Source organism: Macaca fascicularis, chromosome Y (assembly GCF_037993035.2).
Source record: "Macaca fascicularis isolate 582-1 chromosome Y, T2T-MFA8v1.1".
NCBI classification, from domain to species: Eukaryota; Metazoa; Chordata; class Mammalia; order Primates; family Cercopithecidae; genus Macaca; species Macaca fascicularis.
This window is the reverse complement of record NC_132903.1, coordinates 2878271-2902217: the sequence shown is the minus strand read 5'-3', so window position 1 is coordinate 2902217 and position 23947 is coordinate 2878271. Positions and strand designations below refer to the sequence as shown.

The 23947-nt window shown below is 38.7% G+C and overlaps 1 long non-coding RNA gene and 1 pseudogene across 3 annotated transcripts in view; one reads left to right on the top strand and one right to left on the bottom strand.

Moving 5' to 3' along the window:
• LOC141409507 (uncharacterized) overlaps window positions 1-23947 on the bottom strand; it is a 281827-nt gene that overhangs the window by 243777 nt on the left and 14103 nt on the right. The gene's annotated exons all lie outside the window — the stretch shown is intronic.
• LOC141409506 (cytochrome c pseudogene) lies at window positions 21123-22101 on the top strand (annotated as a pseudogene).

Here is a 23947-nt window from a genome sequence, read left to right as displayed (position 1 = left end):
GCATCACAAAAATTTCTGTTGGATAATGCTGTATATTAGGGTGTTACAAAATTTAAGATGTTAACTTTTTAAATTTATCTGCAATCATTTCTTCTCTTAATTCCTCAGAAGTGTGCAATCTAATACTACCTTTGGAGCTACTCTTTCAATGAATAATCATATATTTGCTTAGTCAAATTGAAAAACCAAATACATCTGAAACAGTATGTTGTCTTCGGAATGTGCTAATTTTTACTTACTGCTATACATAAGAATTTAAACTAAAATCTGTTTTTCACATTAACAGACAGAAAGAGTGTGAGAGGAAATTAAATTTTGAGACCACAAACTTATTTAGTCAAAGGGAAAAGTCAAACTAGGAACTGGATCATGCAAACCTGCTTCCCCCTTTTCGTTCCTAAATAAGATCGTTACAATATGAAATGCTATTCTCCTCACCAATATTTTGCCTACAGGAAGATTCTTGGTGAGCTGTTAAAACTTCACCATGGCAATGCAAACTGATAGTTTGTCTTTACAGGTACAGTCACTCCCAGCCCTCCAGACACAAATCATATCTGATTGTTTCCCTACCCCATTTTGTCTTTGTTATCTTACATAAAATATTCCTTAAACTTTTCATCTGCCCCTTTTTATTTACATGAAAACTGTGGCTTCTCACTATCCCACCCTTTCCCCTTTAATTTAGAGCCCTCAAAATCAACTGCAGAGAAAAGCATATATCTGTCTCCTGGGCACGTCCTTAACTTTAGCAAAAAAATCTCCTCTCCTCAAATGATTGAGACTTGCCTCATCATTGTCTTCGATGGACAAGGGCTTTCTCCAGACTATGCAAATAGACTTCCTACACAGGAACCTAAGTGATAGCAAGCTGTTAACAATGATTAACTCATCCTTTAAATACCAGGTCTCCTTTAATGTCATATCTGTAATTAAATGTCACCTTTTGAGAGAGCCGTAATCATCCTACTGACTCTTTTCCATCTTTCTATACCCTTATCTTCTGAATTACCACCTGGCATATTACATGCTTATTGTCTTGTCAGTCTCCCCGTTCTACAGCATAATCTCTTGAAAAGAAAGTATTGTATTTTATTCACTGATTTATCCCTAATGCCTAAAGCAGTATCTCTGTTTTTTTCACTTTATATATGCTTAGTATATACTTAGAGAATGAATTTATGAATGGAACCTCCAGAAAATGGAAGCAAAATTTTCTTCATGTACATTCCTCTGGACAGCAATGTACAACTCAGATCTTACTCTGAACAGATTACTTCCAGTGCTTAAAAAGACTAAAAACCTGTGTTACACACACATAATGCCATTTTATTATCAGCAACATCATTCTCTGCAATGTCCACACATGAAAGTTCTGCAACTGATCAAATGCTTACTTTATTAGAATCATACAAAATCAACGTAAGTTGAAAAAGAAATAACATGAAATGTTTACATTTTAAAGGCTGTTGTTGTTGCTGTAATTGTGAGAAACACCAAAACAAACTTCATCTATCCTAGGTAATTTAGACCACTCCAAATTCTATTCTGACCTTTGCTATCACACATACCTACATATTTACACATGTGTAATCAGTAATCATGTATCTTTTGTTTTTGAGATTTCACTAAGAGGTTTTAGCAGGGGCTCCAGTAGGTTCAAGTTTGGCTGCAAAACTTGGGGCATAGTTTTGCAGATCTTGGTTGTGATTCTCAGTACCAGTGGCTTCTTGTTATGTTTGCTTTCCCACCTCCTATTTGCTAAATATAAACCACACAGTCAGGGCTAAAGGAGCCACAAAAGTTAAACAATCTGTGTGCATGAACATAAGAATTCTGCATGACAGCAAGGGTTAGAAGCAGAAGCTAAGAAGGACAGAAAAAGGGACTGAGTCAATGTTACGTAAAGATAGAGACCAAGAGGGCTCAAAAGAAGGCGATAAGAAAATTAGAGAGAAAAACCAGGAAGATAAAGCAAATTCAAAACATTCATAGATAGCCAAATGAATAAGAAACACAAAGAAAATACTAAGAAGGAGGAAAGAATAGGAAGAATAAAGGGAAAAAAGAAATGTGTAGCAAGGGAAAAACAGATAGTAAAAACGTATAAACAGTGTCACAACATGGAAATGGAAAACTAAAAAAAGGCTATAATACAGAAAAGAGAAAATAGAAAGATGATCATATGCACACACAAACACAGTGAGATGCAATGAGAAGAAAAAACTTCATCTATTGGCAGCAAGATGGCCTCCCAAAGATGTCCACACAACAGTCCCTGGAACCCATAAATATTTTGCCTGACATGGTAAAAGAAACATTGCAGATATAATTAAGGGTATAGTCCTTGAGAAGGAGATGTCAAATGAGTTCTAAATTTCTCTTCAAATAATTGATGTCAGTATGTTCAATTATTTGTCTTCACTTTTAAACGTAACTTCCTCCTAAAGCAATCTTTTTCGATCACCTGCTGAAACCTGACTCATTCCGATTACCTGCTCCGCCCTGGCTCATTTTCCACCCTGACTCTTCTGATTTCCTCCTCTGCCATAATCATTTTTCCCACCAAACCACTCACCCCCGTCATTCTCTTTAGCCAATCAGAACTAGTTCAGCCTGTGCACAATAACTACTAAAAACAGAAGATACATGATTACTGATTACACATATGTAAATATATAGGTATGTGTGATAGCAAAGGTCAGAATAGAATTTGAAGTGGTCTAAATTACCTAGGATAGATGAGGTTTGTTTTGGTGTTAATTTTCTCACAGTAAGGGGAATGAATGACACGTGCATTGGAAATAAGAACCCCTTCCCCTCCCTTGTCCAGGTGTGCACTCACCATTGCTCCATTTGTAAGGGCATACCCTTCTATAGAAGTAAACTGCCTTGCTGAGAAGAATAAAAAGAAAATTTTACAGTCGAATGCTATTTCTTTTGTGGCACCAAAACTTTTACAATCTGGGGGCTCACCGTGATTACATTCCCCTCTAGGGCAGTATCAGGTTCTCTTTCATGAGGAGGCGCACCTCACCCCCTTGTGGCAGCCTCAGGGATGAGAAATCAGGATCCACCCAATGCAAGGAATAACCCGAGTTCTCAGCAATGCTGAAAGAAACTGGCAGGCAACTTAGGATAAAGGATCCTTACAAACTGCAGCAACAACTCTATGCACAGACCAAGGAAGGAGAGGCCACGGGAGCCACGTAAAGTACTTCCTTGGTCGTCAAATTCTGGAGGGCTAAATGTGTGTGTGTGAATGATCACAAACAACTCTACTTGCGGTGTTATTCATGTGGATAGTGACCAGTCCTACTGCTGGATGGAGTGAGTGGGTCCTCTCTGCAGTTCCGTAACTACCTCACATGGCCTAGGGCAGATCCTGCCATGAGATTTATACTGGGCACGTGAACACTAAGAGGGACCTAATTCTCCCTTGGGGAACAACCAAAGAGGACAACATGAGTGAGAAGTGTGCAAGGGAACTTCAGAGGGGGAAAGGGAGGAAACAGATCAACCTTCTGGGACTGGCAAGGCGAGATATCCCTGGTTTGAGGGGTTGAGCCTTCTGAGGCAGGCAAGGCAAGACATCCATGGTTTGAGGTGTTGAGTCATCTGGGGCAGGCAAAGCGAGACACCCCTGGTTTGAGGGGTTGAGCCTTCACAAATTTCAGGAGTTGAACCTCACACACACCTCCGGTAGTAAGAAAAATATTTAGAATTCCACTTCCACTGATCCCTACCCTAGGGGAAGGGGAAGGAGAGGGGAAAACAGCATTATAAGTGGCTGGCAGAGGCAGGGAAAGACCAGCAGAGAGGAAAGAGAAATGGGAGAGGAAGTCAGAGACAGAGAAAGAGAAAGACAGAGAGTCAGAAAGAGAGAGAGAAAGAGAAAAAAGTAGTAAAGAGAAAACAGTGTACCCTAATCCTTTAAAAGCCAGGGTAAATTTAAAACCTATAATCAATAATTGAATGTCTTCTCTGTGATACTCCAATACTGCCTGTAAAGAACCCAGACAAGTCACACCAGTTTAGTGCAAGACCTTACAGCTATTAATCAAATAGTCCAAACTACCCACCCTGTTGTTACGGTAATAGATTTAAAAGATGGCTACTGGGTTTGTCTGTTCGCAGAAGACAGCTGACAGTTATTTGCCTTTGAGAGATTAGACCCTTACTCAAGTCAAAAAATAGTAATACTGGTAGACAGTCTTACCCCAAGGGTTTATGGAGTCTCCAAATTTATTTAGTCAAATATTCGAACAAGTCATTTAACTGGCAAAGGTAAATGTTAAATTGAGCTTGAACAGATTGAAGCCATCATATTCTTGCCTCTGCTGGAGACTAAACAAGAGCTTAGAAAATTTGGGGATTAGTTGGATGGATACTGTCGCCTATGGGTAGGCTCTTATGCCCTAAAAACAGACTCCTTATGAATAGGAGTCTCTGTCGACTGCTAACGACTGAGACTCCTGTTCATACAGCAGAAAGGGATGGACACACTACACCCAAATAAAGCAAGCACCATTATCATCAGAATCATGGATCATTGTTCCTGGATCAAGCCCTACCAAATTAAAGCTAAGGAAAGCTTAGTCTACCTATCTTTTCCTTTCCTTTCCTTACCCAGTGCTGATATCCAATACTTACTATTGGACAGGAATAGTAGGAATAGTATTGGATATCTGCACTGGGTAAGGAGCAGAGGTCACTGGAAAGGATCCTATAGGCTTAAGGTATGCTTTGTTCTGTCTCCTCCGCCTCCTACAGCTGCCCCTTTCCCAAAACTATGAAATCAAACTATGACTCACATCATGCCAAATGACAAAAGCAAGCTCCCAGTATTAGAAATAGGAGACCTAGGGCAAACCATAGCCATTAAAACAGGGTATAAAGATGTAAATGCCTGGTTAAAATGGATTAAATATTCAGTCTGCACATTAAAGGCAATTGTTATGCTTGTGTGCACGGCAGGCCAGAGACCCACATTGCCCCCTTTCCACTAGGATGGTCCTCCAGTCGACCAGGTGAGAACTGAATGGTAGCTCTTTTTCTGGATTCTCCAGCCTGAGGTGACAAGTCATGCGAAGTTCTCTCTGCTGTATCCAGAAGTTCAACATCCTGCAGGTCAGCCCCTGAGGAACATTCAGCCTCCATCTCCCAACACCAAGTTCACTTCATGTCTCTCATGACAGGGAGAAAACTTAGCTTTACTTGGATGCCTGAAGGGATGCAGTGAGCTTAAGAATTTTCAAGAGCTTCTCAATCAGTCAGCCTTTGTTCATCTCTGAGTGAATGTGTGGTGGTATTGTGGTGGTCCTTTACTGGACACTCTGGTGAATAACTGGAGTGGCACTTGTGCTTTAGTCCAATTAGCTGTCCCTTTCACCCTGGCATTTTATCAACCAGAGGAAGGAAAAATAAGACATTGTAAAGTGAGAGAAGCCCCTTATGGGTCTTCCGACTCACCTCTATTTAGACACAATTAAAGTCCCACAGGGAATACCAAATCAACTGAAAGCCCGAAATCAAATAGCTGCTGGATTTGAGTAAATATTTTGGTGGGTGACAATTAATAAAATGTAAATTGGATAAACAATATCTATTACAACCAACAGTGATCTATTAACTACACTAGAGATGCTGTTAAAGGAATAGCTGAGCAACTAAGGGCTACTAGCCAGATGGCTTGGGAAAAATAGGATAGCCTTAGATATAGTATTAGCAGAAAAAGGAGTTTGCATCATAATTAATAATGTTATACCTTCATACCTGCTCCACCCTCATTCTCCACCCTGACTCATTCTGATTACCTGCTCCAACCTGCCTTATTCCGATTACCTGCTCCACCCTGACTCAGTCTGATTATGTACTCCACCCTAACCCATTCTGATTACCTACTCCACCCTGACTCATTCTGATTACCTCCTCTGCCGTAACCATTTTTCCCACCTAACCACTTACCCCATCACTGACTTTAAATTAGCCAATTGGAATTAGTTTAGTCTGTGTGGTCTAATCCTAGCCAATAGGGGAACAACACAGCAGCAGGGGCCAGGGGCGTCAGAAATAAGAACCTTTCCCCTCTCTTCTCCAGGTGTGTGCTCACCATTGCTCCATCTGTGAGGGCACACCCTTCTATAGAAGTACCTTGCCTTGCTGAGAAGAAAAAAAAGAAAATTTATATTTGAGTGCTATTTATTTTGTGACACCGAAACTTTATAACAGAGAGATTATCCTGAATTATCCAGGTAAAATCAATCTAATCCCATGAGTCTGTAAAAGTGAGACTTTTTCCCACTTGGATTCTGTCAAAGGGAGATGGAAGAAAAGCACAAAGGCACAGACAGATGCAACATGTTGACTTTCAAGATGGAGGAAGGGACCAAGAGCCAATGAATCAGGGCAAATTTTATTAACAGAAGCCCAAAAGGCAAGGACCCTTCCCTGGAGCCTCCTGAAGGAATCTTGCTGACACCCTGACTTTAGCCCAGTGAGATCTGGGTCAGAATTCTAATCTACAGAACTGGAAGACAATACATTTGTAGTATTTTAATACACTAAGCTTGTGGTAATTTATTATGGCATTAGTAGAAAACTAATACATATGACATCACAAATTATTACAACAAAATGCTGATTCTCTGCAGCACAATTGTTAAAATCATGTTTAGTTGTCACTGTGCAACATGCAAAGCCCTTTCCCATTTAGTGTCCAGTCTGATCCTTCTAAGACCTGTGGAATATAAGCAAAGGCCATCAATTCTATGTCTTCTGATGAGACAAGGGGACCCAGAGAGGTACCATGGCATGTCCAAAGTCTTAGTACTAACATGTTAGACTTAAGGACAGAATGAGCTCTCCAAGATGCCAGTTTGCTTCTGCAGTAAAACAGTGATTACCAGCAAGACATTCACATCTAAGAAACTCAAGAGCACAATCAAAATAATTTGCTACATTCAATACTGTGGTACTTCCATGACCTGCAGAGGAAAATTCTTCCAGTGTGAGTCCCATGCCTCATGCTTTAACTTGCACACTCCAAATGATCAACCCTTTTCTAAATGGGATGGGATCCATTAGTTTCTTGTTATTCTACTCTCCCAGAAAGGTAAGCTCTTTTTCTAACTAGTGCCCAGTACAGTGCTTGGCACAAAATGAATGTCAAAGTTTTGTCTTAATTTAATTGAATCAAGAACACAGAAACATGATGCTAAGTGAAAGATGCCAGGCATAAGGGACCACATCTTTTAGGGTTTCATTTCTATGAAGTGCTTAGAATAGGCAAATCTATAGAGGCAGAAAGCAGATTACTGTTTGCAGGGGCTGGAGAGTGATGGGGAAAATAGGGTGTGACTACTAATGGGTAGAGAGTTTCTTTTGGGGTGATGAAAATGTTTTAAAATTGATTTTGGTAACAGAAGCACAACTAGGAGAATGCACTGAAAGCCACTGAGTTGTATACTTTAAATCAGTTAATTGTATGGTAGGTGAATCATACCTCAATAATGTTATTAAAATATATTTTTAAAAGAAACATATCAATTTCCTCATTTGCTCCACATCATGCTTAAAATCCAGAAGATTCATCTCAATGTCATCTTTGATTCTCCCCTTGTGAGCAGGTTTTCAGCAGCAGCATTTGCTATCACTCATTTGTTGCTAAGATTCAAAAGAGGCTGGAGATTTATGACAGTAAGAGATATCAGTCCAGGAGAGAAAAAGTAAAAAGGATGGCAAATAGAAGAGAGGGTTGAGAAGAGGAGCCAAGGGATTGATCCCTTGGCCCAGACCCAGGACATACATCTCAGATCTAGGAAAATAGGATTTCTGGTCAAGATGAAAAGGACTGTTTTCATGATGGACACATGCAGTACATCATTGTTACTCAATGACAGGGCCAGCATGGGGAACAAGAGCTCTTCCCTGTATCTGCATGGAGTACCATTGGCTTGGGAACAGAGGAGGCTCTATATTGTGGAGCACATGTGAGCACTCCAATGGTTCACTGTGTATAGTTTCATCAGAGAAAGAAGGAGCGGATGCCACATAAACTTGGCAGGATGAGTTTGGGTGTTCAAATAAAAACAGCTCTCTTGGGACTACAGAACACAACTGGTAAGGATATTCATTGTTTGTTTAAATTCTTTATTGAGATATCTTTTACCTAACACAGAATTCACCAATTTCAAGCATGCAATTCAATGACTTTTAGTAAACTTACCAAGTGGTGCTACCATCACCATAAACCAGTTTTAGAACATTTTCTTCATCCCAATAAGATACTTCATGGGCATGGTTACTTTTAATGAGAACTTACTAAATACCAGGTGTGACTATGAGACAAACATGGGTTTCATCGATAGACACCATGAATATTTTTTCTTTCTCCAAAATTCTTCCATAACCACCCTTTCTATTCCCCAAGACTATCCTCTGCTCCACAGCTTCATGATCCCAGTCCCATAATACTACAGAAGTCTCACAGGACAGCCAAACCATTCCTTCTAACTTATGGTTGTATTTACCTTCTTAAAATCCCTGTTCCATCATTCCATTATCTCTTGCACATTGCATCACATACAAACACTTAAGACTTGGTTCCCAGGATTGTTTGGCTGCTCACTCACTCTGTCTTAGACCTGGCACAAGATTATTTCCAGGGTACTTTCACATAATACTATGATTCTTCTGGGTGGCCTTAATCTTTTCTATAATTTGAGTAAGCACTCTCTATCCAGTTTTTTGTTTGTTTGTTTTTTTCTAATTTTTCTCAATAAGCATATTCTACTTCACTCAAGTCAACTTTCTCATAATCCAACATGTTGATGGACCTTTCTCTTCATGGTTTCATCAATACTATCATCTCTACTTAGAAAATTCTTTTTTTCTCTACTCATGTGTATCAGTCAGCTATTGCTGTGTAATAGCCTACCCAGAAGCCATACAGTAGCTGATCCTGAATGGGCTAGCACATGCATCTATGGGGGACTGTGCTCTAGGCCAGGCTGGAATACAGCTCTACTCTACATGTCTCTCATCTCTCTCCAGCATTCTAGCTCAGACATGTCCTTCTCATGATCATGACAGAACCACATGTGGGCAAGTGGGAACGAGTAAGACCTCTTAACCTAGGTCTAGGATAACAATAGGTACGCCATCTTTTCTCCATGTCCCTACTGGTGAAAGCCAGTCAAAAGGCTGACTCCAGAGTCAGAGTTAGAGGGCACTGCTATGTTACCTAAAGAGCGTGTAATACAAGGATAAGTGGAATACTGGGTCCATCAATACATGCTACCACACCATCCAAATCCTTCAGAGGGATTTTTGGTCCCTGTTGTATTTGGCATAGGAAAATAAACTATTCTAGAAACTGAAGTTGTAGGAAACACAAAGATGACAATGAGGAACCTGCAAACAAATTAGGTTTTTGAAGAGCTAGAATCCTCTGAACTCACATTAAATAAATAAATAAACAAACAATATATATTTATATATTTTATATATAGGCTATCAGGTTTAACAGACAAAATCATTTATTGACGAACAGCAATATTTATGTCTTCAGGCCCTAAAAAGTACGACAGAAATGTCTATACTGATTCATATGTCTGTTGTTTAGGGCTTGAACTATCCAGAACATAATCTTTAACCCAAAAGTAACCCCAAAGCTTTCTCATGAACTTTCTTCTCAAGATAGGGAAGCTCTAAGATCACCCTCTGGCCAGAGTTGCTGGGCTTCATATTCAGTTTATAACTCAAGTTACTTAGTAAGTTTGGTTATCTGGTTTCCTGTGTCACCCTTCAATTCCGCCCTTAGTTATAGGCTAGCGGTAGGAATCTGTGAGATGGAATGGAGGATAGTGATGAATGAAGGGAAGGAAGAAAACCAATTAGAGTACCTGGACTGTCTAGAGCCATTCAGAAGTCAGCAAACATACCTGCACACCTCGAGGCTCTCTGGAGTCCTCCTGGTCACAGCAGAATTCGCTAACTAACATCTACAGTGGAGACTCAGCTGCACTGCAAAAAGAAGCACTATCTTCCAAGTTCGGAAGGTAGAGAAGCCTGTTGAGCCTCCTTGATCTTTGCATCACTCAGGGCAAACTCTGTTTTGCAATCTGCTAGCCTATGATGTATAGCTCATAGGTCAGTCTCATCCCCAGAGCATGGGTCTCTCAAAGGCTAGAAATGTGTGGCTTATCCCTGGCTGTACCCAGCTCAGGACATAGGATGGAAGTGAAATTCATACTTCTTAAATTGACCTTTTACACACTTTCATATTCTCATGCTAATCGTTTTGAGGAAAATGGGAGGCAATACTTAAAGGGTAAAAACTTCAATTATCTGGAAAACACATGCATACATTTCCCAGCCTTCTTCAGCAGTGCCTAATCAACAGAGGATCATTCTAAATTAAATAATTTACCAGTGGTGCTTTCGTGCCCAAATTCTCAGCCTGTAATGTGGTTTGGCCCTTTTTATTTTTTCACTTAGCAGAGTCATAGCAACCATGCAGAGGTGATACAAATGGCTCCATGAATCCATTGTTTAAATTCTTGCTAAATTTCTACACATTTTAGCCTGTGGGTGCATTGACTTCTGATCACTTAACAGAGTAAAACATTTTCAGCATTCTGCCATCAAAATAATGAAACTATAAGATGCATCAGTTTGATTCCTTCACATTAAGAAATTCAGATTGATGCTTATGACTAAACTTGGATGTTTTCTAAAATATGGTTTCCTTTCCAAGTGTCCCAACTACTGAATTTGAATCCTAGTAGAAAGAGATCAAGCAATTTGTCTACACCCAGATGATTTTAATGCAGCTGAGCCTGTGTGGAATAATCTGAAAGAATACTCATCTTCTTTCTAACTAAAATATGGATGGTAAAGAAAAGATATTTAAATTAGAAAACTTTAGGTTTTACAAAAAGCTTAACCTTTTGAAGTCAAAGGAATCAATTAATATATAATGACTGTAAATTGGATATTTTTTTCCAAGTTTTCAAAATATTTTTTTAAGTGCTTTAGCAGCGTTGTTTAAGAAATGAGTTATGTTCCCCTCCCTGTGTCCATGGAGGGGAACATCACACAATGGGGCCTGTCATGGGGTGGGACACTAAGGGAGGGATAGTATTAGGAGAAATACTTAAATGTACATGATGGGTTGATGGGTGCAGCAAACCACCATGGCACATGTATACCTATGTAACAAACTATACGTTCTGCAAATGTACCCCAGAACTTAAAGTAGAATTAAAAAAAAAAAAGATTTCCAACAAACTTTGAAAAAAACAAAAAGTGAGTTAGAGAATGGAGTGGCATTAAAGTACGAACTACCTGAACCAAAGATGTTCTGGATATTTTTTATTCTTTACAATGCATCCTTGCCTATAATGTATGCCTCACAAAAAATACATAAAATACCAAGTGATAAATAATTATTGAAGAGAGAGGCATACAAAAATAATTATTTCATTGGCTCTCAGAACATAATTTGTGATTAGAAAAATGCACAAATAGAGAAGATGATTTATTTGGGGGCTGCCAGTAAATCCAAAAGCAACGTAATTTGCAATTTAGCATAAGTGTGGTTCTCCAAAAGGGGTTTTACTTCATTTAATTTTAAGTTTAATTTTAAATAATCAAACCCCAAACCAACCTTGTGTATATGTTGACATCTTTTGAACCTGGACAAAGTCTCCAAGACTTCCCTCCTTAAGCAGAGAAAAGAAGAGAAAAAGAACCTTCCTAGATTTTCAGCTAGGCGTGATTCCTGGAATTGTAATAGCACTGATTTCCTCATAAGTCACATTAGTTCCTAGTATACACCAGACTTTTCCCTTTTAGATGCCTGAGGAGATACTTGTATGTGACAGCTTAACATTGAAAGTGGTGGGGAAAACACATAATGTGTCCAGCTCAATAGACACAGGATGATCTGGTGTTTTACAGCAGAGCTTTTCTGCTTTCAATGTGCAAGAAGAACCTGGGGGCTTGTAGAAACACAAATTTTTGGCCTCCACCCATAGAGTCTTTGGTTCAGTGGGTTTGGGACGGGGCTTATGATTCTGATTTCTAACAATCTCCCATGTGTTGCAGATGCTGCTGTTGTGTAGAATACGTTTTTAATAGCACTGGGTTAGACAGGGTTTCTGAACCTTGGCACTACTGACATGTGAAGCCAGGTAATTCTCTGTTGTGGGGGCTGCACTGTGCCTTACAGGATGTTGAGGAGCATCCTTAGCCTCTATTAACTAGTAGCACCTTCCCAGGTGACAACCCAAAACATTTCCAGACATTGCCAAGTCTCATCTTGGAGTCAGATACCCCCATTGAGAACTACTGGTACTGGCTTAAAGGATGGGTTCTTAATGAAAGAGACCTGAGCTGAAATCTGTCCTAACCAAGTGATTCAGGGGAGCAGTGATTTAGGAAACAGTGTAATCAATACATGCACCTATGTTTCAGAGTCAGACATGCAGATCCTATTTATTCTGGGTATATTTGGAGGGTTGCACTTTTTGTTTGTTCTAAGATGACAAAGCTGAATTATTTTATATATAGCATGCATTCATTATTTTAAAAAGTTGCAATAATAGACAAAATTATAAAGAGTGGGTTATAATAAGAAAACATTCTGAGTACATGATAGGATCCATATAGTATGTGTATTATTGCCTTATCTTATCAGGATACCAATGAAAATAGGTCAATACTTTATCACATGAAGCGAGAGTGAGCAGTGTTTGCTTGGCTTAAGTATGGGTATGAGTGCACCTCCTTCATAAAGTTGTTGTAAGGACAGGTTAAACAAGAATGTATTTAATTGAGTGGCATGGGACCTGGCCCCAAAGCAGCAGTCTATAGGGTTTCCTGGTATTGTTATCAAAAAATATTTCTATGAGGCAATATTCTCCAAATTCTGTTCATCATAGAAAGGTGACTTTCTACTAATTTCAAGTGTGTGCATTACAGTTAGAATTCTAGAGTCTTTTCTCAGTTCAGAGGAAATAACAGTAAAATAAAGCCGACATCTCTATGACCATGAGGCTTAAAATCTAGTTCCATGAGTAATATCCTGAACATGCTGTTATGATCCTGAAATTATCTTGACTGGAAACATAGGTGCATTTTTCAAGTTATTTTTGAAGCAAAATGCTTTGTCACTTTGTTAAATCTCTTTCATCCCAATGACCACAGAAGACAAAAACAAGTTGTTGTCCAAAGAACAAAAGTAACCAAGGGGCTGAGATAAAAACTGCAGGCGAAACTGGTAAGAAGGGTAAAGCTGTATCATCATATCTCATATCCTATCAATACCCTCCCATAAGGAGCGCTAGTGTTAGTTTTTCCTTTCGCCACCAGGGAGAGAACCGAACTTTCTCACAAACACACATTTGTTAGACGTGCATTATGGAGGCCTGCACACAAGGGTTGAATAAATCTTTTAGTTACTTCCTACCAGAATAAAAATACCTGCTGGCAGGAATTCACTAGAGAAGGCTGTACAAACCACCTCTGTATATATGGTCTTTTTAACCTTTTCTATTCCACACACTGCAGCAACAGCTATTTTTGATCCTGGGAGTCAAGAGATAACAAAGTTCACTATCTCTAGATGTTCCTGCTTTCTTTACATTTAAGATGAGGAAAAAGACAAGTAAAAATTAATGTTGCATAAGAGAAAGTTCTGCAATTCAGAGACAAGAAAAAGGCAAGGCCAGTGATCAATAGATTGATTGATTTCACTGATGTCCTGATAAAATAAGGCAATAACACACATACTATATGGATCCTACCATGTACTCAGAATGTTTTCTTATTATAACCCACTCTTTATAATTTTGTCTATTATTGCAACTTTTTAAAATAATGAATGCATGCTATATATAAAATAATTCAGCTTTATCATCTTAGAACAAACAAAAAGTGCAGCCCCCCAAATATACCCAGAATAAATAGGATCTGCATGTCTGACTCTGAAACATGGGTGCATGTATTAAACTGTTTCCTAGATCACTACAGAGTCACTGAGTTTTCACCCAAACAAATCAAAGTACCAAGAAAACCAACAACAACAACAAAAATACAAGTGAAAATTCATCTGTAATGAAAGTCAGAAACAATGAGATCAAAGCAGCTTATACTGACATCAAGTTTTACTTAGATTTGTCTGTTAGAAATTTACCTCAATGGATAAGTGGATGTGGCATCTCTAGTAATATTGTTTAGGATGATTTATTATTTGGTGAATGCATATATAAACACCACATTATTTATTAGACAGTCTATTTCTTCCTGGCTAAAATCAATTTGGGGCTTAAGGCAAAGCCTTCCCTATATAAATGACCTTAGTCAGACAGGCATTTACCAGAACGTCCCAAATTCAATAAGAAATGAATTTTTAAAAGCCTTTTTTGCTATCTTTAGATCAGCAAATAAAGGAGTCCTGAAGAACCAGGACTGGGAGTTCCATAAATAAACAGCATGTTTCACAGTCCCTTCTGGAGAAAAATCTGAAAACTCTCAAGGTGATTTTTATTGCTGATCTAAAGTGACTTGATGAAACTCAGGATCCCCAATGAAGGAAATATTTGATAATAACAGTTTGCATAATATCTTCTCAGAGTGAATTCTAAAATTAAGAGGTGGGTCTAAGATCAAGTCAAAATTACTGCAAAAGGAACTGCTTTTTTAAGATATGTCCCCTTCTCTCTCCCATCGCTTTCCCTGCAAAACAACCCAGTATGAGGGCAAAACTCACTAAAATAATATCTACATGGATTTTATTTTTGACCCTTGGTTTGGGGTCCCTGCCATTAGTGTCTGCACTGTTCTGATCTCAATTTCTTCCCCATATCCTAAATCTGTCATCTCAGATACAAATTGTCAGCCCATATGAGGACTGAGAAGATGGTTTGCTCATACATTTCCACTTCTCTTCAAATGGCAACAAAATAGCTACTTCCTCTCATTCCAGTGGAAAATCCACTTTCCACTATGTATATAAAATAAATGTATACATGTATATAAAATAAATGTATACATAAATTTACTATGAAGAGATAAGATAAGGAGTGATGACTCTTCAGAAAATATGAGTACTGAAGAAGTACTAAATTATCAAACTATAAAGGAAATGGAGGCCAGGCACAGTGGCCCATGCCTGTAATCCCAGCACTTAGGGAGGCCGAGACAGATGGCAGATCACAAGGTCAGGAGATTGAGACCATCCTGGCTAACACGGTGAAACTCCGTCTCTACTAAAAATACAAAGAAAAGAAAAAAATCAGCCGGGCGCGGTGGTGGGTGCCTGTAGTCCCAGGTACTCAGGAGGCTGACGCGGGAGAATAGCGTGAATCCATGCAGCAGAGCTTGCAGTGACTGAGATTGTACCACTGCACTCCGGCCTGGGCAACAGAGCAAGACTCTGTCTCAAAAAAAGAAAAAACGAAATAGAGTTTGAACCTGGAAGACAGAACAGGTGTGCCTTGCCTCTGAGCACAAAATAGAAAATAAGTGAAGTCTATTCACACTGTTTTCCTGATGCACAGTTGAAATTAGAAAGGAGAGTAAATAAAGAGGTAACGGAATTTTGATGCTTTAAAAAGCACAAACATCATACTGGTTTGTAGAAAAAAAGAATAAAGATAAACATGGATCTGTAGAATGGACAATGGGATGCCAAAAAAAAAAAAAATGTGAGAGAATTAAGAATTTCAGTTTTATGCAAGATAATGGGTCCAAGGTCTACATACTACTAATACTCTTGTGAAACAACCTGATGTGCCCCAGGTAGCCAAGATTTTGGTTTCTGAAAACTTTCACCAGTATGAAGACACAAGGATCCTTAGAAAGTAGTTGATTCCATGTCTTGTGGCAGGAAAAGCCAAAAAGAATCTGGAATACTTTGTTGTCATCAAGAAGCTTGAATACCTTCAAGGATGGCGCTAACTGGACAAATAGGTCAGCATAAAACACTTCTCATTGTTGAAAGCTTGACAATTTAAGCAATGACAAAAAATTCCGTGAAAATTCATGGAAACACAATACACTAAAAAATAACAAATAACATGATTTGCTCGAGAAAGATGTGTATGACTTCTCCCTGAAATATTTACTGGAAATAGTTCACATTGATGAACTCAAACACATGCTTGTCAAATTAAAGTTTTGCTAAATTCCAGTAGGTCAAAGTGGACAATAAAATGTTGCATAGGGTGTGTCAAATTGGGTAGAGAATGCAGAACGATGGTTCTCAACCTTGGTTACACATGAAAATCACTTGGGAACATTTCAAAAATATCCATGACTAGGCCTTATCCATAGACTAATTAAATCAGAATCTCTGGAAGTGGGACTTGGGTCCTGCTATATTTGAAAAGTTCCCTAGACCATTCTAGTGAAAGTGGAGAACTACTGGCGTAGAATCTAGGATAACCAGCCATCCTGGAGACTTTCCTTGTTTTAGTGCTGAAAAGTTCCATGTCCCAGCAAACCCTTCATTCCTGGACAAACAAAGGTGATTGGTCACCCTCTCTAATCAGGCAATAAAAAGTTGTCACAGAAGTTTTCAAAGAAATTACGTAAGAAAACACTGTAAGAAGATCAACCATAAGTGACTGTGATTCACTATACTGCCAGAAAAGGTCAAAGCTTAGAAATTCTTACTGCTGTATAAATGACTATAGCACAAAAAAGTCCCCGTAAGGTTAAGGGATCAGAATGGCAAAACCTAGTTCTTGGTGTCTTGGTCCAAAAATGTCTAACTGAAAACCCCAAATTTATAAATTTCAAGTGACATTCTCAACCACTAACTCTTTATTCGTAATCCGTTTTCTTTCTGAGGGGTTGCTAACCTTGCAACTCTGAGAAGTATACAAATACTAATCTAATTCTAAGATTAATGTTAATTCTATGCTAATATTACGGGTGCTCATGCTGGTGCTGGTGCTGGCGCTAATAATAATGGTAGTCTAGCATTAATACTATTATGAATACTAATGCAATGCTGCTACCAGTATTAATACTAATCAGTTACTAGTAGTAATACTGATAAAATACATGGAGCAAATAAAGTATTCAAACTTTGGTGTTAACACTATTGACCTGGTTGTAATAATAACTTCTGCAGTCAACATGTTAGGATATGCAAGTTTTATTTGTTCTTTGAGGTGTTTGATTTTTGGAGAATCTGACATACTGAACTACTTCTGATTTAAACTAAAATACTTGGGATTTAATTATTTAAGGTTATAACCTCTGTTTAAATATTTAAGGAAATCTGATGAGTTAAATCTAAAGTTTAAACATTGTAAGGAATATTTAGATGCTCACTAAAAATTTAAGTGTTAGATTTGAAAGTGTCACTGCTGGTATTTAAAGGATCAAAAGAAAGGTGTTGTGTTTTGTCTTTAAACATTAATGCAAAAATAACAAATTCACAAATGAGATGTATAAATTGAGTTTAAAGGCTTAAAAAAGATTTTTTTAAAAGACTAACTTGATATACTGAATATTACACAAAGCAAGAGTCAATGTTAATATTCTTGTACAAGTGAACCCATGAACAAAAGCTAAGGCTTTTAAAAAACAGAAGTATTGTGATGCTTCTGGAATAGGTGTGGAAGTGTCATCTCAAGAGAACACAAGAAGACAGCAAAGGCAATTCCAGGAAAATTAGAAGAAGAAAAAAGATAGAGCAGTCAGAGCGAATCCAGTCTCAAGTGTCAATGAAAAGATCCAATACATTGCTGTGTTGTGTGAGAAGCTCCCCTGCCAAATTTCTGGAAGGAAACTGAGATGCCTTTTTGCAGTGACTCAGATATACAATTGAAAGAATGTGACGTAAGTTTTAGCAATCAGGCAATTGATGATTTGTTTTGGAAGAACTATCTGAAGCCAGGCACAGTGGCTCAAGCCTGTAATCTCAGCACTTTGGGAGGCCGAGGTGGGTGAATCACCTGAGGTCAGGAGTTCAAGACCAGGCCGGGCGCGGTGGCTCAAGCCTGTAATCCCAGCACTTTGGGAGGCCGAGGCGGGCGGATCACAAGGTCAGGAGATCGAGACCACAGTGAAACCCCGTCTCTACTAAAAATACAAAAAATTAGCCGGGCGCGGTGGTGGGCGCCTGTAGTCCCAGCTACTCGGGAGGCTGAGGCAGGAGAATGGCGTGAACCCAGGAGGCGGAGCTTGCAGTGAGCCGAGATCGCGCCACTGCACTCCAGCCTGGGCAACAGCGTGAGACTCCGTCTCAAAAAAAAAAAAAAAAAAAGGAGTTCAAGACCAGCTTGACCAACATGGTGAAACCCCATCTCTACTAAAAATACAAAACTAGCCGGGAGTGGTGGTGTATGCCTGTAATCCCAGCTACTTGTGAGGCTGAGTCAGGAGAATCGCTTGAACCTGGGAGGCGGAGGTTGCAGTGAGCCAAGATTGCGCCATTGCACTCTAGCCTAGGCAACAAGATCGAAACTCCAACAACAACAACAACAACAAAACTATCTGAAGAAACAAAATGGAAGTCACTGGTGGGGCTTAGCAGAAATACTCTCAAGCAAGCCAACAATAAAGATCTTTGCAATATTACTTGGGAGTCCAAAGGTTGCTAGAGACCACGGAGTTCTTTGAACATTGTCAAAACATAAAAGACTATGAGTCAGCGTTTTACTAAAATTTAAGAAAGACTTTATATAGCAGATGAATTAACAAAATAGAAGATTGCTCACCCTATTTCACAAGGTAAAATACATTGCAACAACCTGGGCTTTACCATACGGAGATCACCTCCCTTCTAGGATGGCTTTGTCCACAACTATTCTTGTATAGAGAAGGCTAAAAATCACTGGCTCTCTCTCCATGAGCTCCAAAATGCTGCCCTGGCAACATCAAGCCATGCTTGTAATTTAACAAATCTGTAAGAGGAAAGAAAAAGAAACCTTCTGCTTAAATACCAAATCTAAAATTTTCACACAAGAGTGATGTTTGACATATCGATTTCATTTTTGCCTGCCACTGCCCTTTCTTCCCAGAGTCCTGTTACATAAAGCATTAGGTGTTCTGAGGAATAAATGAGTGTCAATTGTGGCAGGGTATAGGAGGACGACTAGGTTATCTCCATTATCATACACTCTATTTACCAGATGGGCAATTCCTATTTATAAAACCCCAGATGAAAATATGCCCCAGCAATATGGAAGGGGGATCACAAAACAAATAGGTAATTTCTCTTGAACTCCTTATGCTAAGCACAAATATGATTACTGCCTTCATCTTTTTAGAAAGGAACAGGTATTGAAAACAACAGTCTGCATTGGCTGCTCGGTATGGGAAAGCCAGTGGGTTGAAATCCAAAGCTGAGGAGAATACAGGCAAAGAATAGTAACTGAATTTTACTATACTGGGTGCTAAGGGGTGGGTGTAGGTATGAAGGAGAATTAGACATAGCTGATGGAAAACTTTCCCAGTAGGGAACTGAATCAAATCTGTCATCTTTTGGTTCGTAATTCAGTTCTCTAAAGCCATAGTGTCAAATACGATAGCCACTAGCCACAAATGAATAGTGAGTACTGGAAATGTGGCTAGTCAAAATTAAAATGTGCCATAAGTGCAAAATACGAATCATATTTCAAAGACTCGGCATGAAAAAATGTATATAACTTGTTAGTAACTTTTCTATTGTTTCCATATAAATGATAATATTTCAGATGTATCAGGTAGATAAAATGTATAATTGTTTCTTTATATTTTTAAAACTTATCTTAATGGCGCTATTAGAAAATTTAAAATTACATATGTGGTTTGAATTTCATTTCTACTAGACAATGCTAATCAGGCTGAAAGTTACTTTAAGACATGATTTATGTTGAGCTCAAAGGAAGGCACTTCCATAGGAAAGTGTTGTTAGAATGAGCTTGGCTCCCTATCACAAAATGTTAACTTCAAACATACTTCAAAAGTGAAATTTCATTCACTGCCTTCTTGGCAAAACTGTTAGATAAACAAATCTTGTACTCTTTGAGATATGAAAAAGGATGGTTAACGTCACTAAATTTTCTTCCTCTATCAGCCTGACCAACATGGAGAAGCCCCGTCGACAGTAAAAACACAAAATTAGTCAGGTGCGGTGGAGCATGACTGTAATCCCAGCTATGAGGGAGGCTGAGGCAGGAGAACTGCTTGAACCTGGGAAGCGGAGACAGCGGTGAGCCAAGATCGCGGCACTGTACTCCAGCCTGGGCAACGAGAGCAAAACTAAATTAAAAAAATAGGCAAGGCATGATGGCTCAAACCTGTAATCCCAGCACTTTTGGGAGGCCGAGGCAGGTGGATCACAATGTCAGGAGTTCGAGATCAGCCTGGTTAACATGGTGAAACCCTGTCTCTACTAAAAATACAAAAATTAGCTGGGCATGATGATGTAACACTTGTAATCCCAGCACTTGTGAGGCTAAAGCAGGAGAATTGCTTGAACCCAGGAGGCAGAGACTGCAGTGAGCCAAGATGGCACCATTGCACTCCAGCCTGGGTGACAAAAGTGAAACTTTGTCTCAAAAAAGTAATTAATTAATTTTAAAAAAATTATTCCTTTGCAGACATACTTAAACCATGTTAAAGCAGAAATAAAAACAAGGTCTAATGTTGAAATGGGCTCAATATTCAGTGTTAATGTTGAATATCCTCTAATGTTTCCAAAAGATGCACAGATGGAGAAAGGGCAGGCCTGTAAGAGGCAGGAGAGAATAACGTTGCATTCATGCATTGCAAGTATGTTACAGATATCCAAGTTTCATCAGTCTATGCCTTCCTGATACTTCTTGCCTTTTGGCATCTCCTCTTCATTTTCACTTCCACCACCTAACTGATTCACACCTGAGTCAAAGTCAAAGCCATCTTCCTCGTACCTCTAACAAGCCTCTCCACTCTCTGCATCTTCTATTGCTAATCTGTCTTGTCCCACTGCAAATCATCTCAACTTTTCATTCAAGAACCTACCAGGGTAACAAGCAGCCCAGAATCCAGGTCATCCTTATATCAAAGCCTTAAAATCCGATTCTACATAACAGCCAAGCAAGAGATTCCAAAGACAAGCATAAGAATCATCAATAATGGAGAGAGTGGGGACGTCCTGCTTTGGAGCGGGAATCTTCGTTGCACCAGTGACTAAAAAGAGAATTAAATATGGGTGATGTTGAGAAAGGCAAGAAGATTTTTATTATGAACTGTTCCCAGTGCCACACCGTTGAAAAGGGAGGCAAGCACAAGACTGGGCCAAATCTCCATGGTCTCTTCGGGCGGAAGACAGGTCAGGCCCCTGGATACTCTTACACAGCCGCCAATAAGAACAAAGGCATCACCTGGGGAGAGGATACACTGATGGAGTATTTGGAGAATCCCAAGAAGTACATCCCTGGAACAAAAATGATCTTTGTCGGCATTAAGAAGAAGGAAGAAAGGGCAGACTTGATAGCTTATCTCAAAAAAGCTACTAATGAGTAATAATTGGCCACTGCCTTATTTATTACAAAACAAATGTCTCATGACTTTTTTATGTGTACCATACTTTAATAGATCTCATACACCAGAATTCAGATCATGAATGACTGACAGAATATTTTGTTGGGCAGTCCTGATTTAAAACTAAGACTGGCTTGTGGTTAAATGAATATGTTCAGTTTTTGAATTTTAATAGTAATTCCAATTCAGTAAATGCTATCACTGTTTACCCCTTCTAAAGATATGATTAGACTTTGTTAGTAATGTTCAACTTTTCGCAAAGATGGTGAGTGCCATCTTAAAACTTACTGGAGATTGGTTTTATATTTAGATTTATATAGCTGGTTATGTGAATATATTTAAATACTGGGGAAATTCCTTCACTGTCTCAGAACTAAGCAAGATTCACCTGTATTTTGTGTTCATTTGCCTCTTAAAGGCAAGGGTTGAAGATAAATAAGGTAGCAATGTCTACAGTTTTGGCCTTACAATGCCAATCTAATTATAATTCCCTGTATTTAAAAGGGTTCCTTTTACTTATTGAAAAGCATTTTAGTATGGTTTATGTGTAATATTAAAGATTATTCAACACTTCTCACATCGTACAAATCTATAAGGTCACATGCTTTTAAAATAGTAGCAAGTTAAACTTCACTCTCGAATTCTTTACAATCTAAGTCAAACTAAGTTATAATTTAGGATTGTCTTTAAACAGCCATTCAGAAACATAAAACTGTAGAACTGGGGCCGGGCGCGGTGGCTCAAGCCTGTAATCCCAGCACTTTGGGAGGCCGAGACGGGTGGATCACGAGGTCAGGAAATCGAGACCATCCTGGCTAACACGGTGAAACCCCGTCTCTACTAAAAAATACAAAAAAACTAGCCGGGCGAAGTGGCGGGCGCCTGTGGTCCCAGCTACTCGGGAGGCTGAGGCAGGAGAATGGCGTAAACCCGGGAGGTGGAGCTTGCAGTGAGCTGAGATCCGGCCACTGCACTCCAGCCTGGGCGACAGAGCCAGACTCAGTCTCAAAAAACTGTAGAACTGTGTATTTGTGATTGGGAATGGTGCTTTTGCCAACTTAAAAGGATTAAAGTAGTGGAGATATACACAAATTTTAAAATGTGTGATCGCAAGACTAAAGATAATTAAAAAGAAAACCACAGGAAAAAAAAAAAAAAAGAATCATCAATAATGAAGCAGTCTTCCAATCTATTCAAATCAATCTTCAGTCTTTGTTACATAACATTTCAGTGAAAACATAAAAATAATCCCTTTGGTTAGTATTTGTTTAATTAATCTAAAAATTATTTCATGTAATTAGAACGCAAAGAAAGTATCACTGTCTGCCAACAGAAACCATTTTTTTTTTCAGTTCACAGGTCTTTTAGCTCCAGAAACCTCATCTTAAGAATTTTTGTGTTTGTGAGTGGTTATAGATGTTTTCTTTTTTTTATCTTCATAGATCAATTAATTGAGAATTAGAAATATTAATAGATTTATGCATTTCTTAGTTAACGTAACAGTTTAGCTAAATATAAACTTTGCACTAAAGTTTTGCAGTGACACAATACCAACAAAGGATACAGAAATATTTTTAAACTATAGAAAAATTCAAATGGAAAATAATCTTGATTCAGTTTTATTATACATTAACATATAAAAAGTCTCATTTTATAAGACATCTAAAGGAATTAAAACCACCTCTTCAGGTATGTCTTAAACTCCAAATCTGAAAACAATTTATTATACTTTGACTTTACAATATTCTATATTAAAACAAAGAAAATTCCAAATACATATGGCGTGACTCATTCAAGATGGCAGAGCTCAACCAGTTGCCTGAGGAGAGCTCTTCAGCAAAAGCTCTTGTCGGTTTAAAACACAGAAGCTTATCTTGTAGCAAGATTGATAAGGAATTACAGTGACAAGTCAGGTTCAGGAGGGTATTTATTATTTAGGTGCACTGGCCAAGTTGGATTAACATCCAAAGGACTGAGCCCTGAACAAAGAGCTACTTTTAAGCATTTCCTGGGGTGGGGGAGATCTGTGCAGCGGGAAGCATATTACAGAAGTGAGAAACAATGACAGCTATTCAATTAATTGAGGCATGCATTACATCATTTCTTACTTAACGAATAACATGTTTTGTGACTTGAGTGTATCTGTCTAGCGACCTTGCAGCTGCACAGCTAGAGAACCAGGGTCTTCACCATGCCTGGGAAAGGAGGAAAGATAAGGCTCACTAGCCACAGAAAAACAGGCAGTTACTTTTTAAAGGACTCCAGCTGTTTCTCTTCCTTAGGGGAAACTGGGTTTTCTTACATACAACTGAGTTTTTGCTTACACTCTTTAATTTCTTTTAATTCCCATTCCAATCTAACATGTGGTTGTAGATGTTTCCCTAATCTAGACGTAAAAAAAAAAATGTGGTCAAAAGAT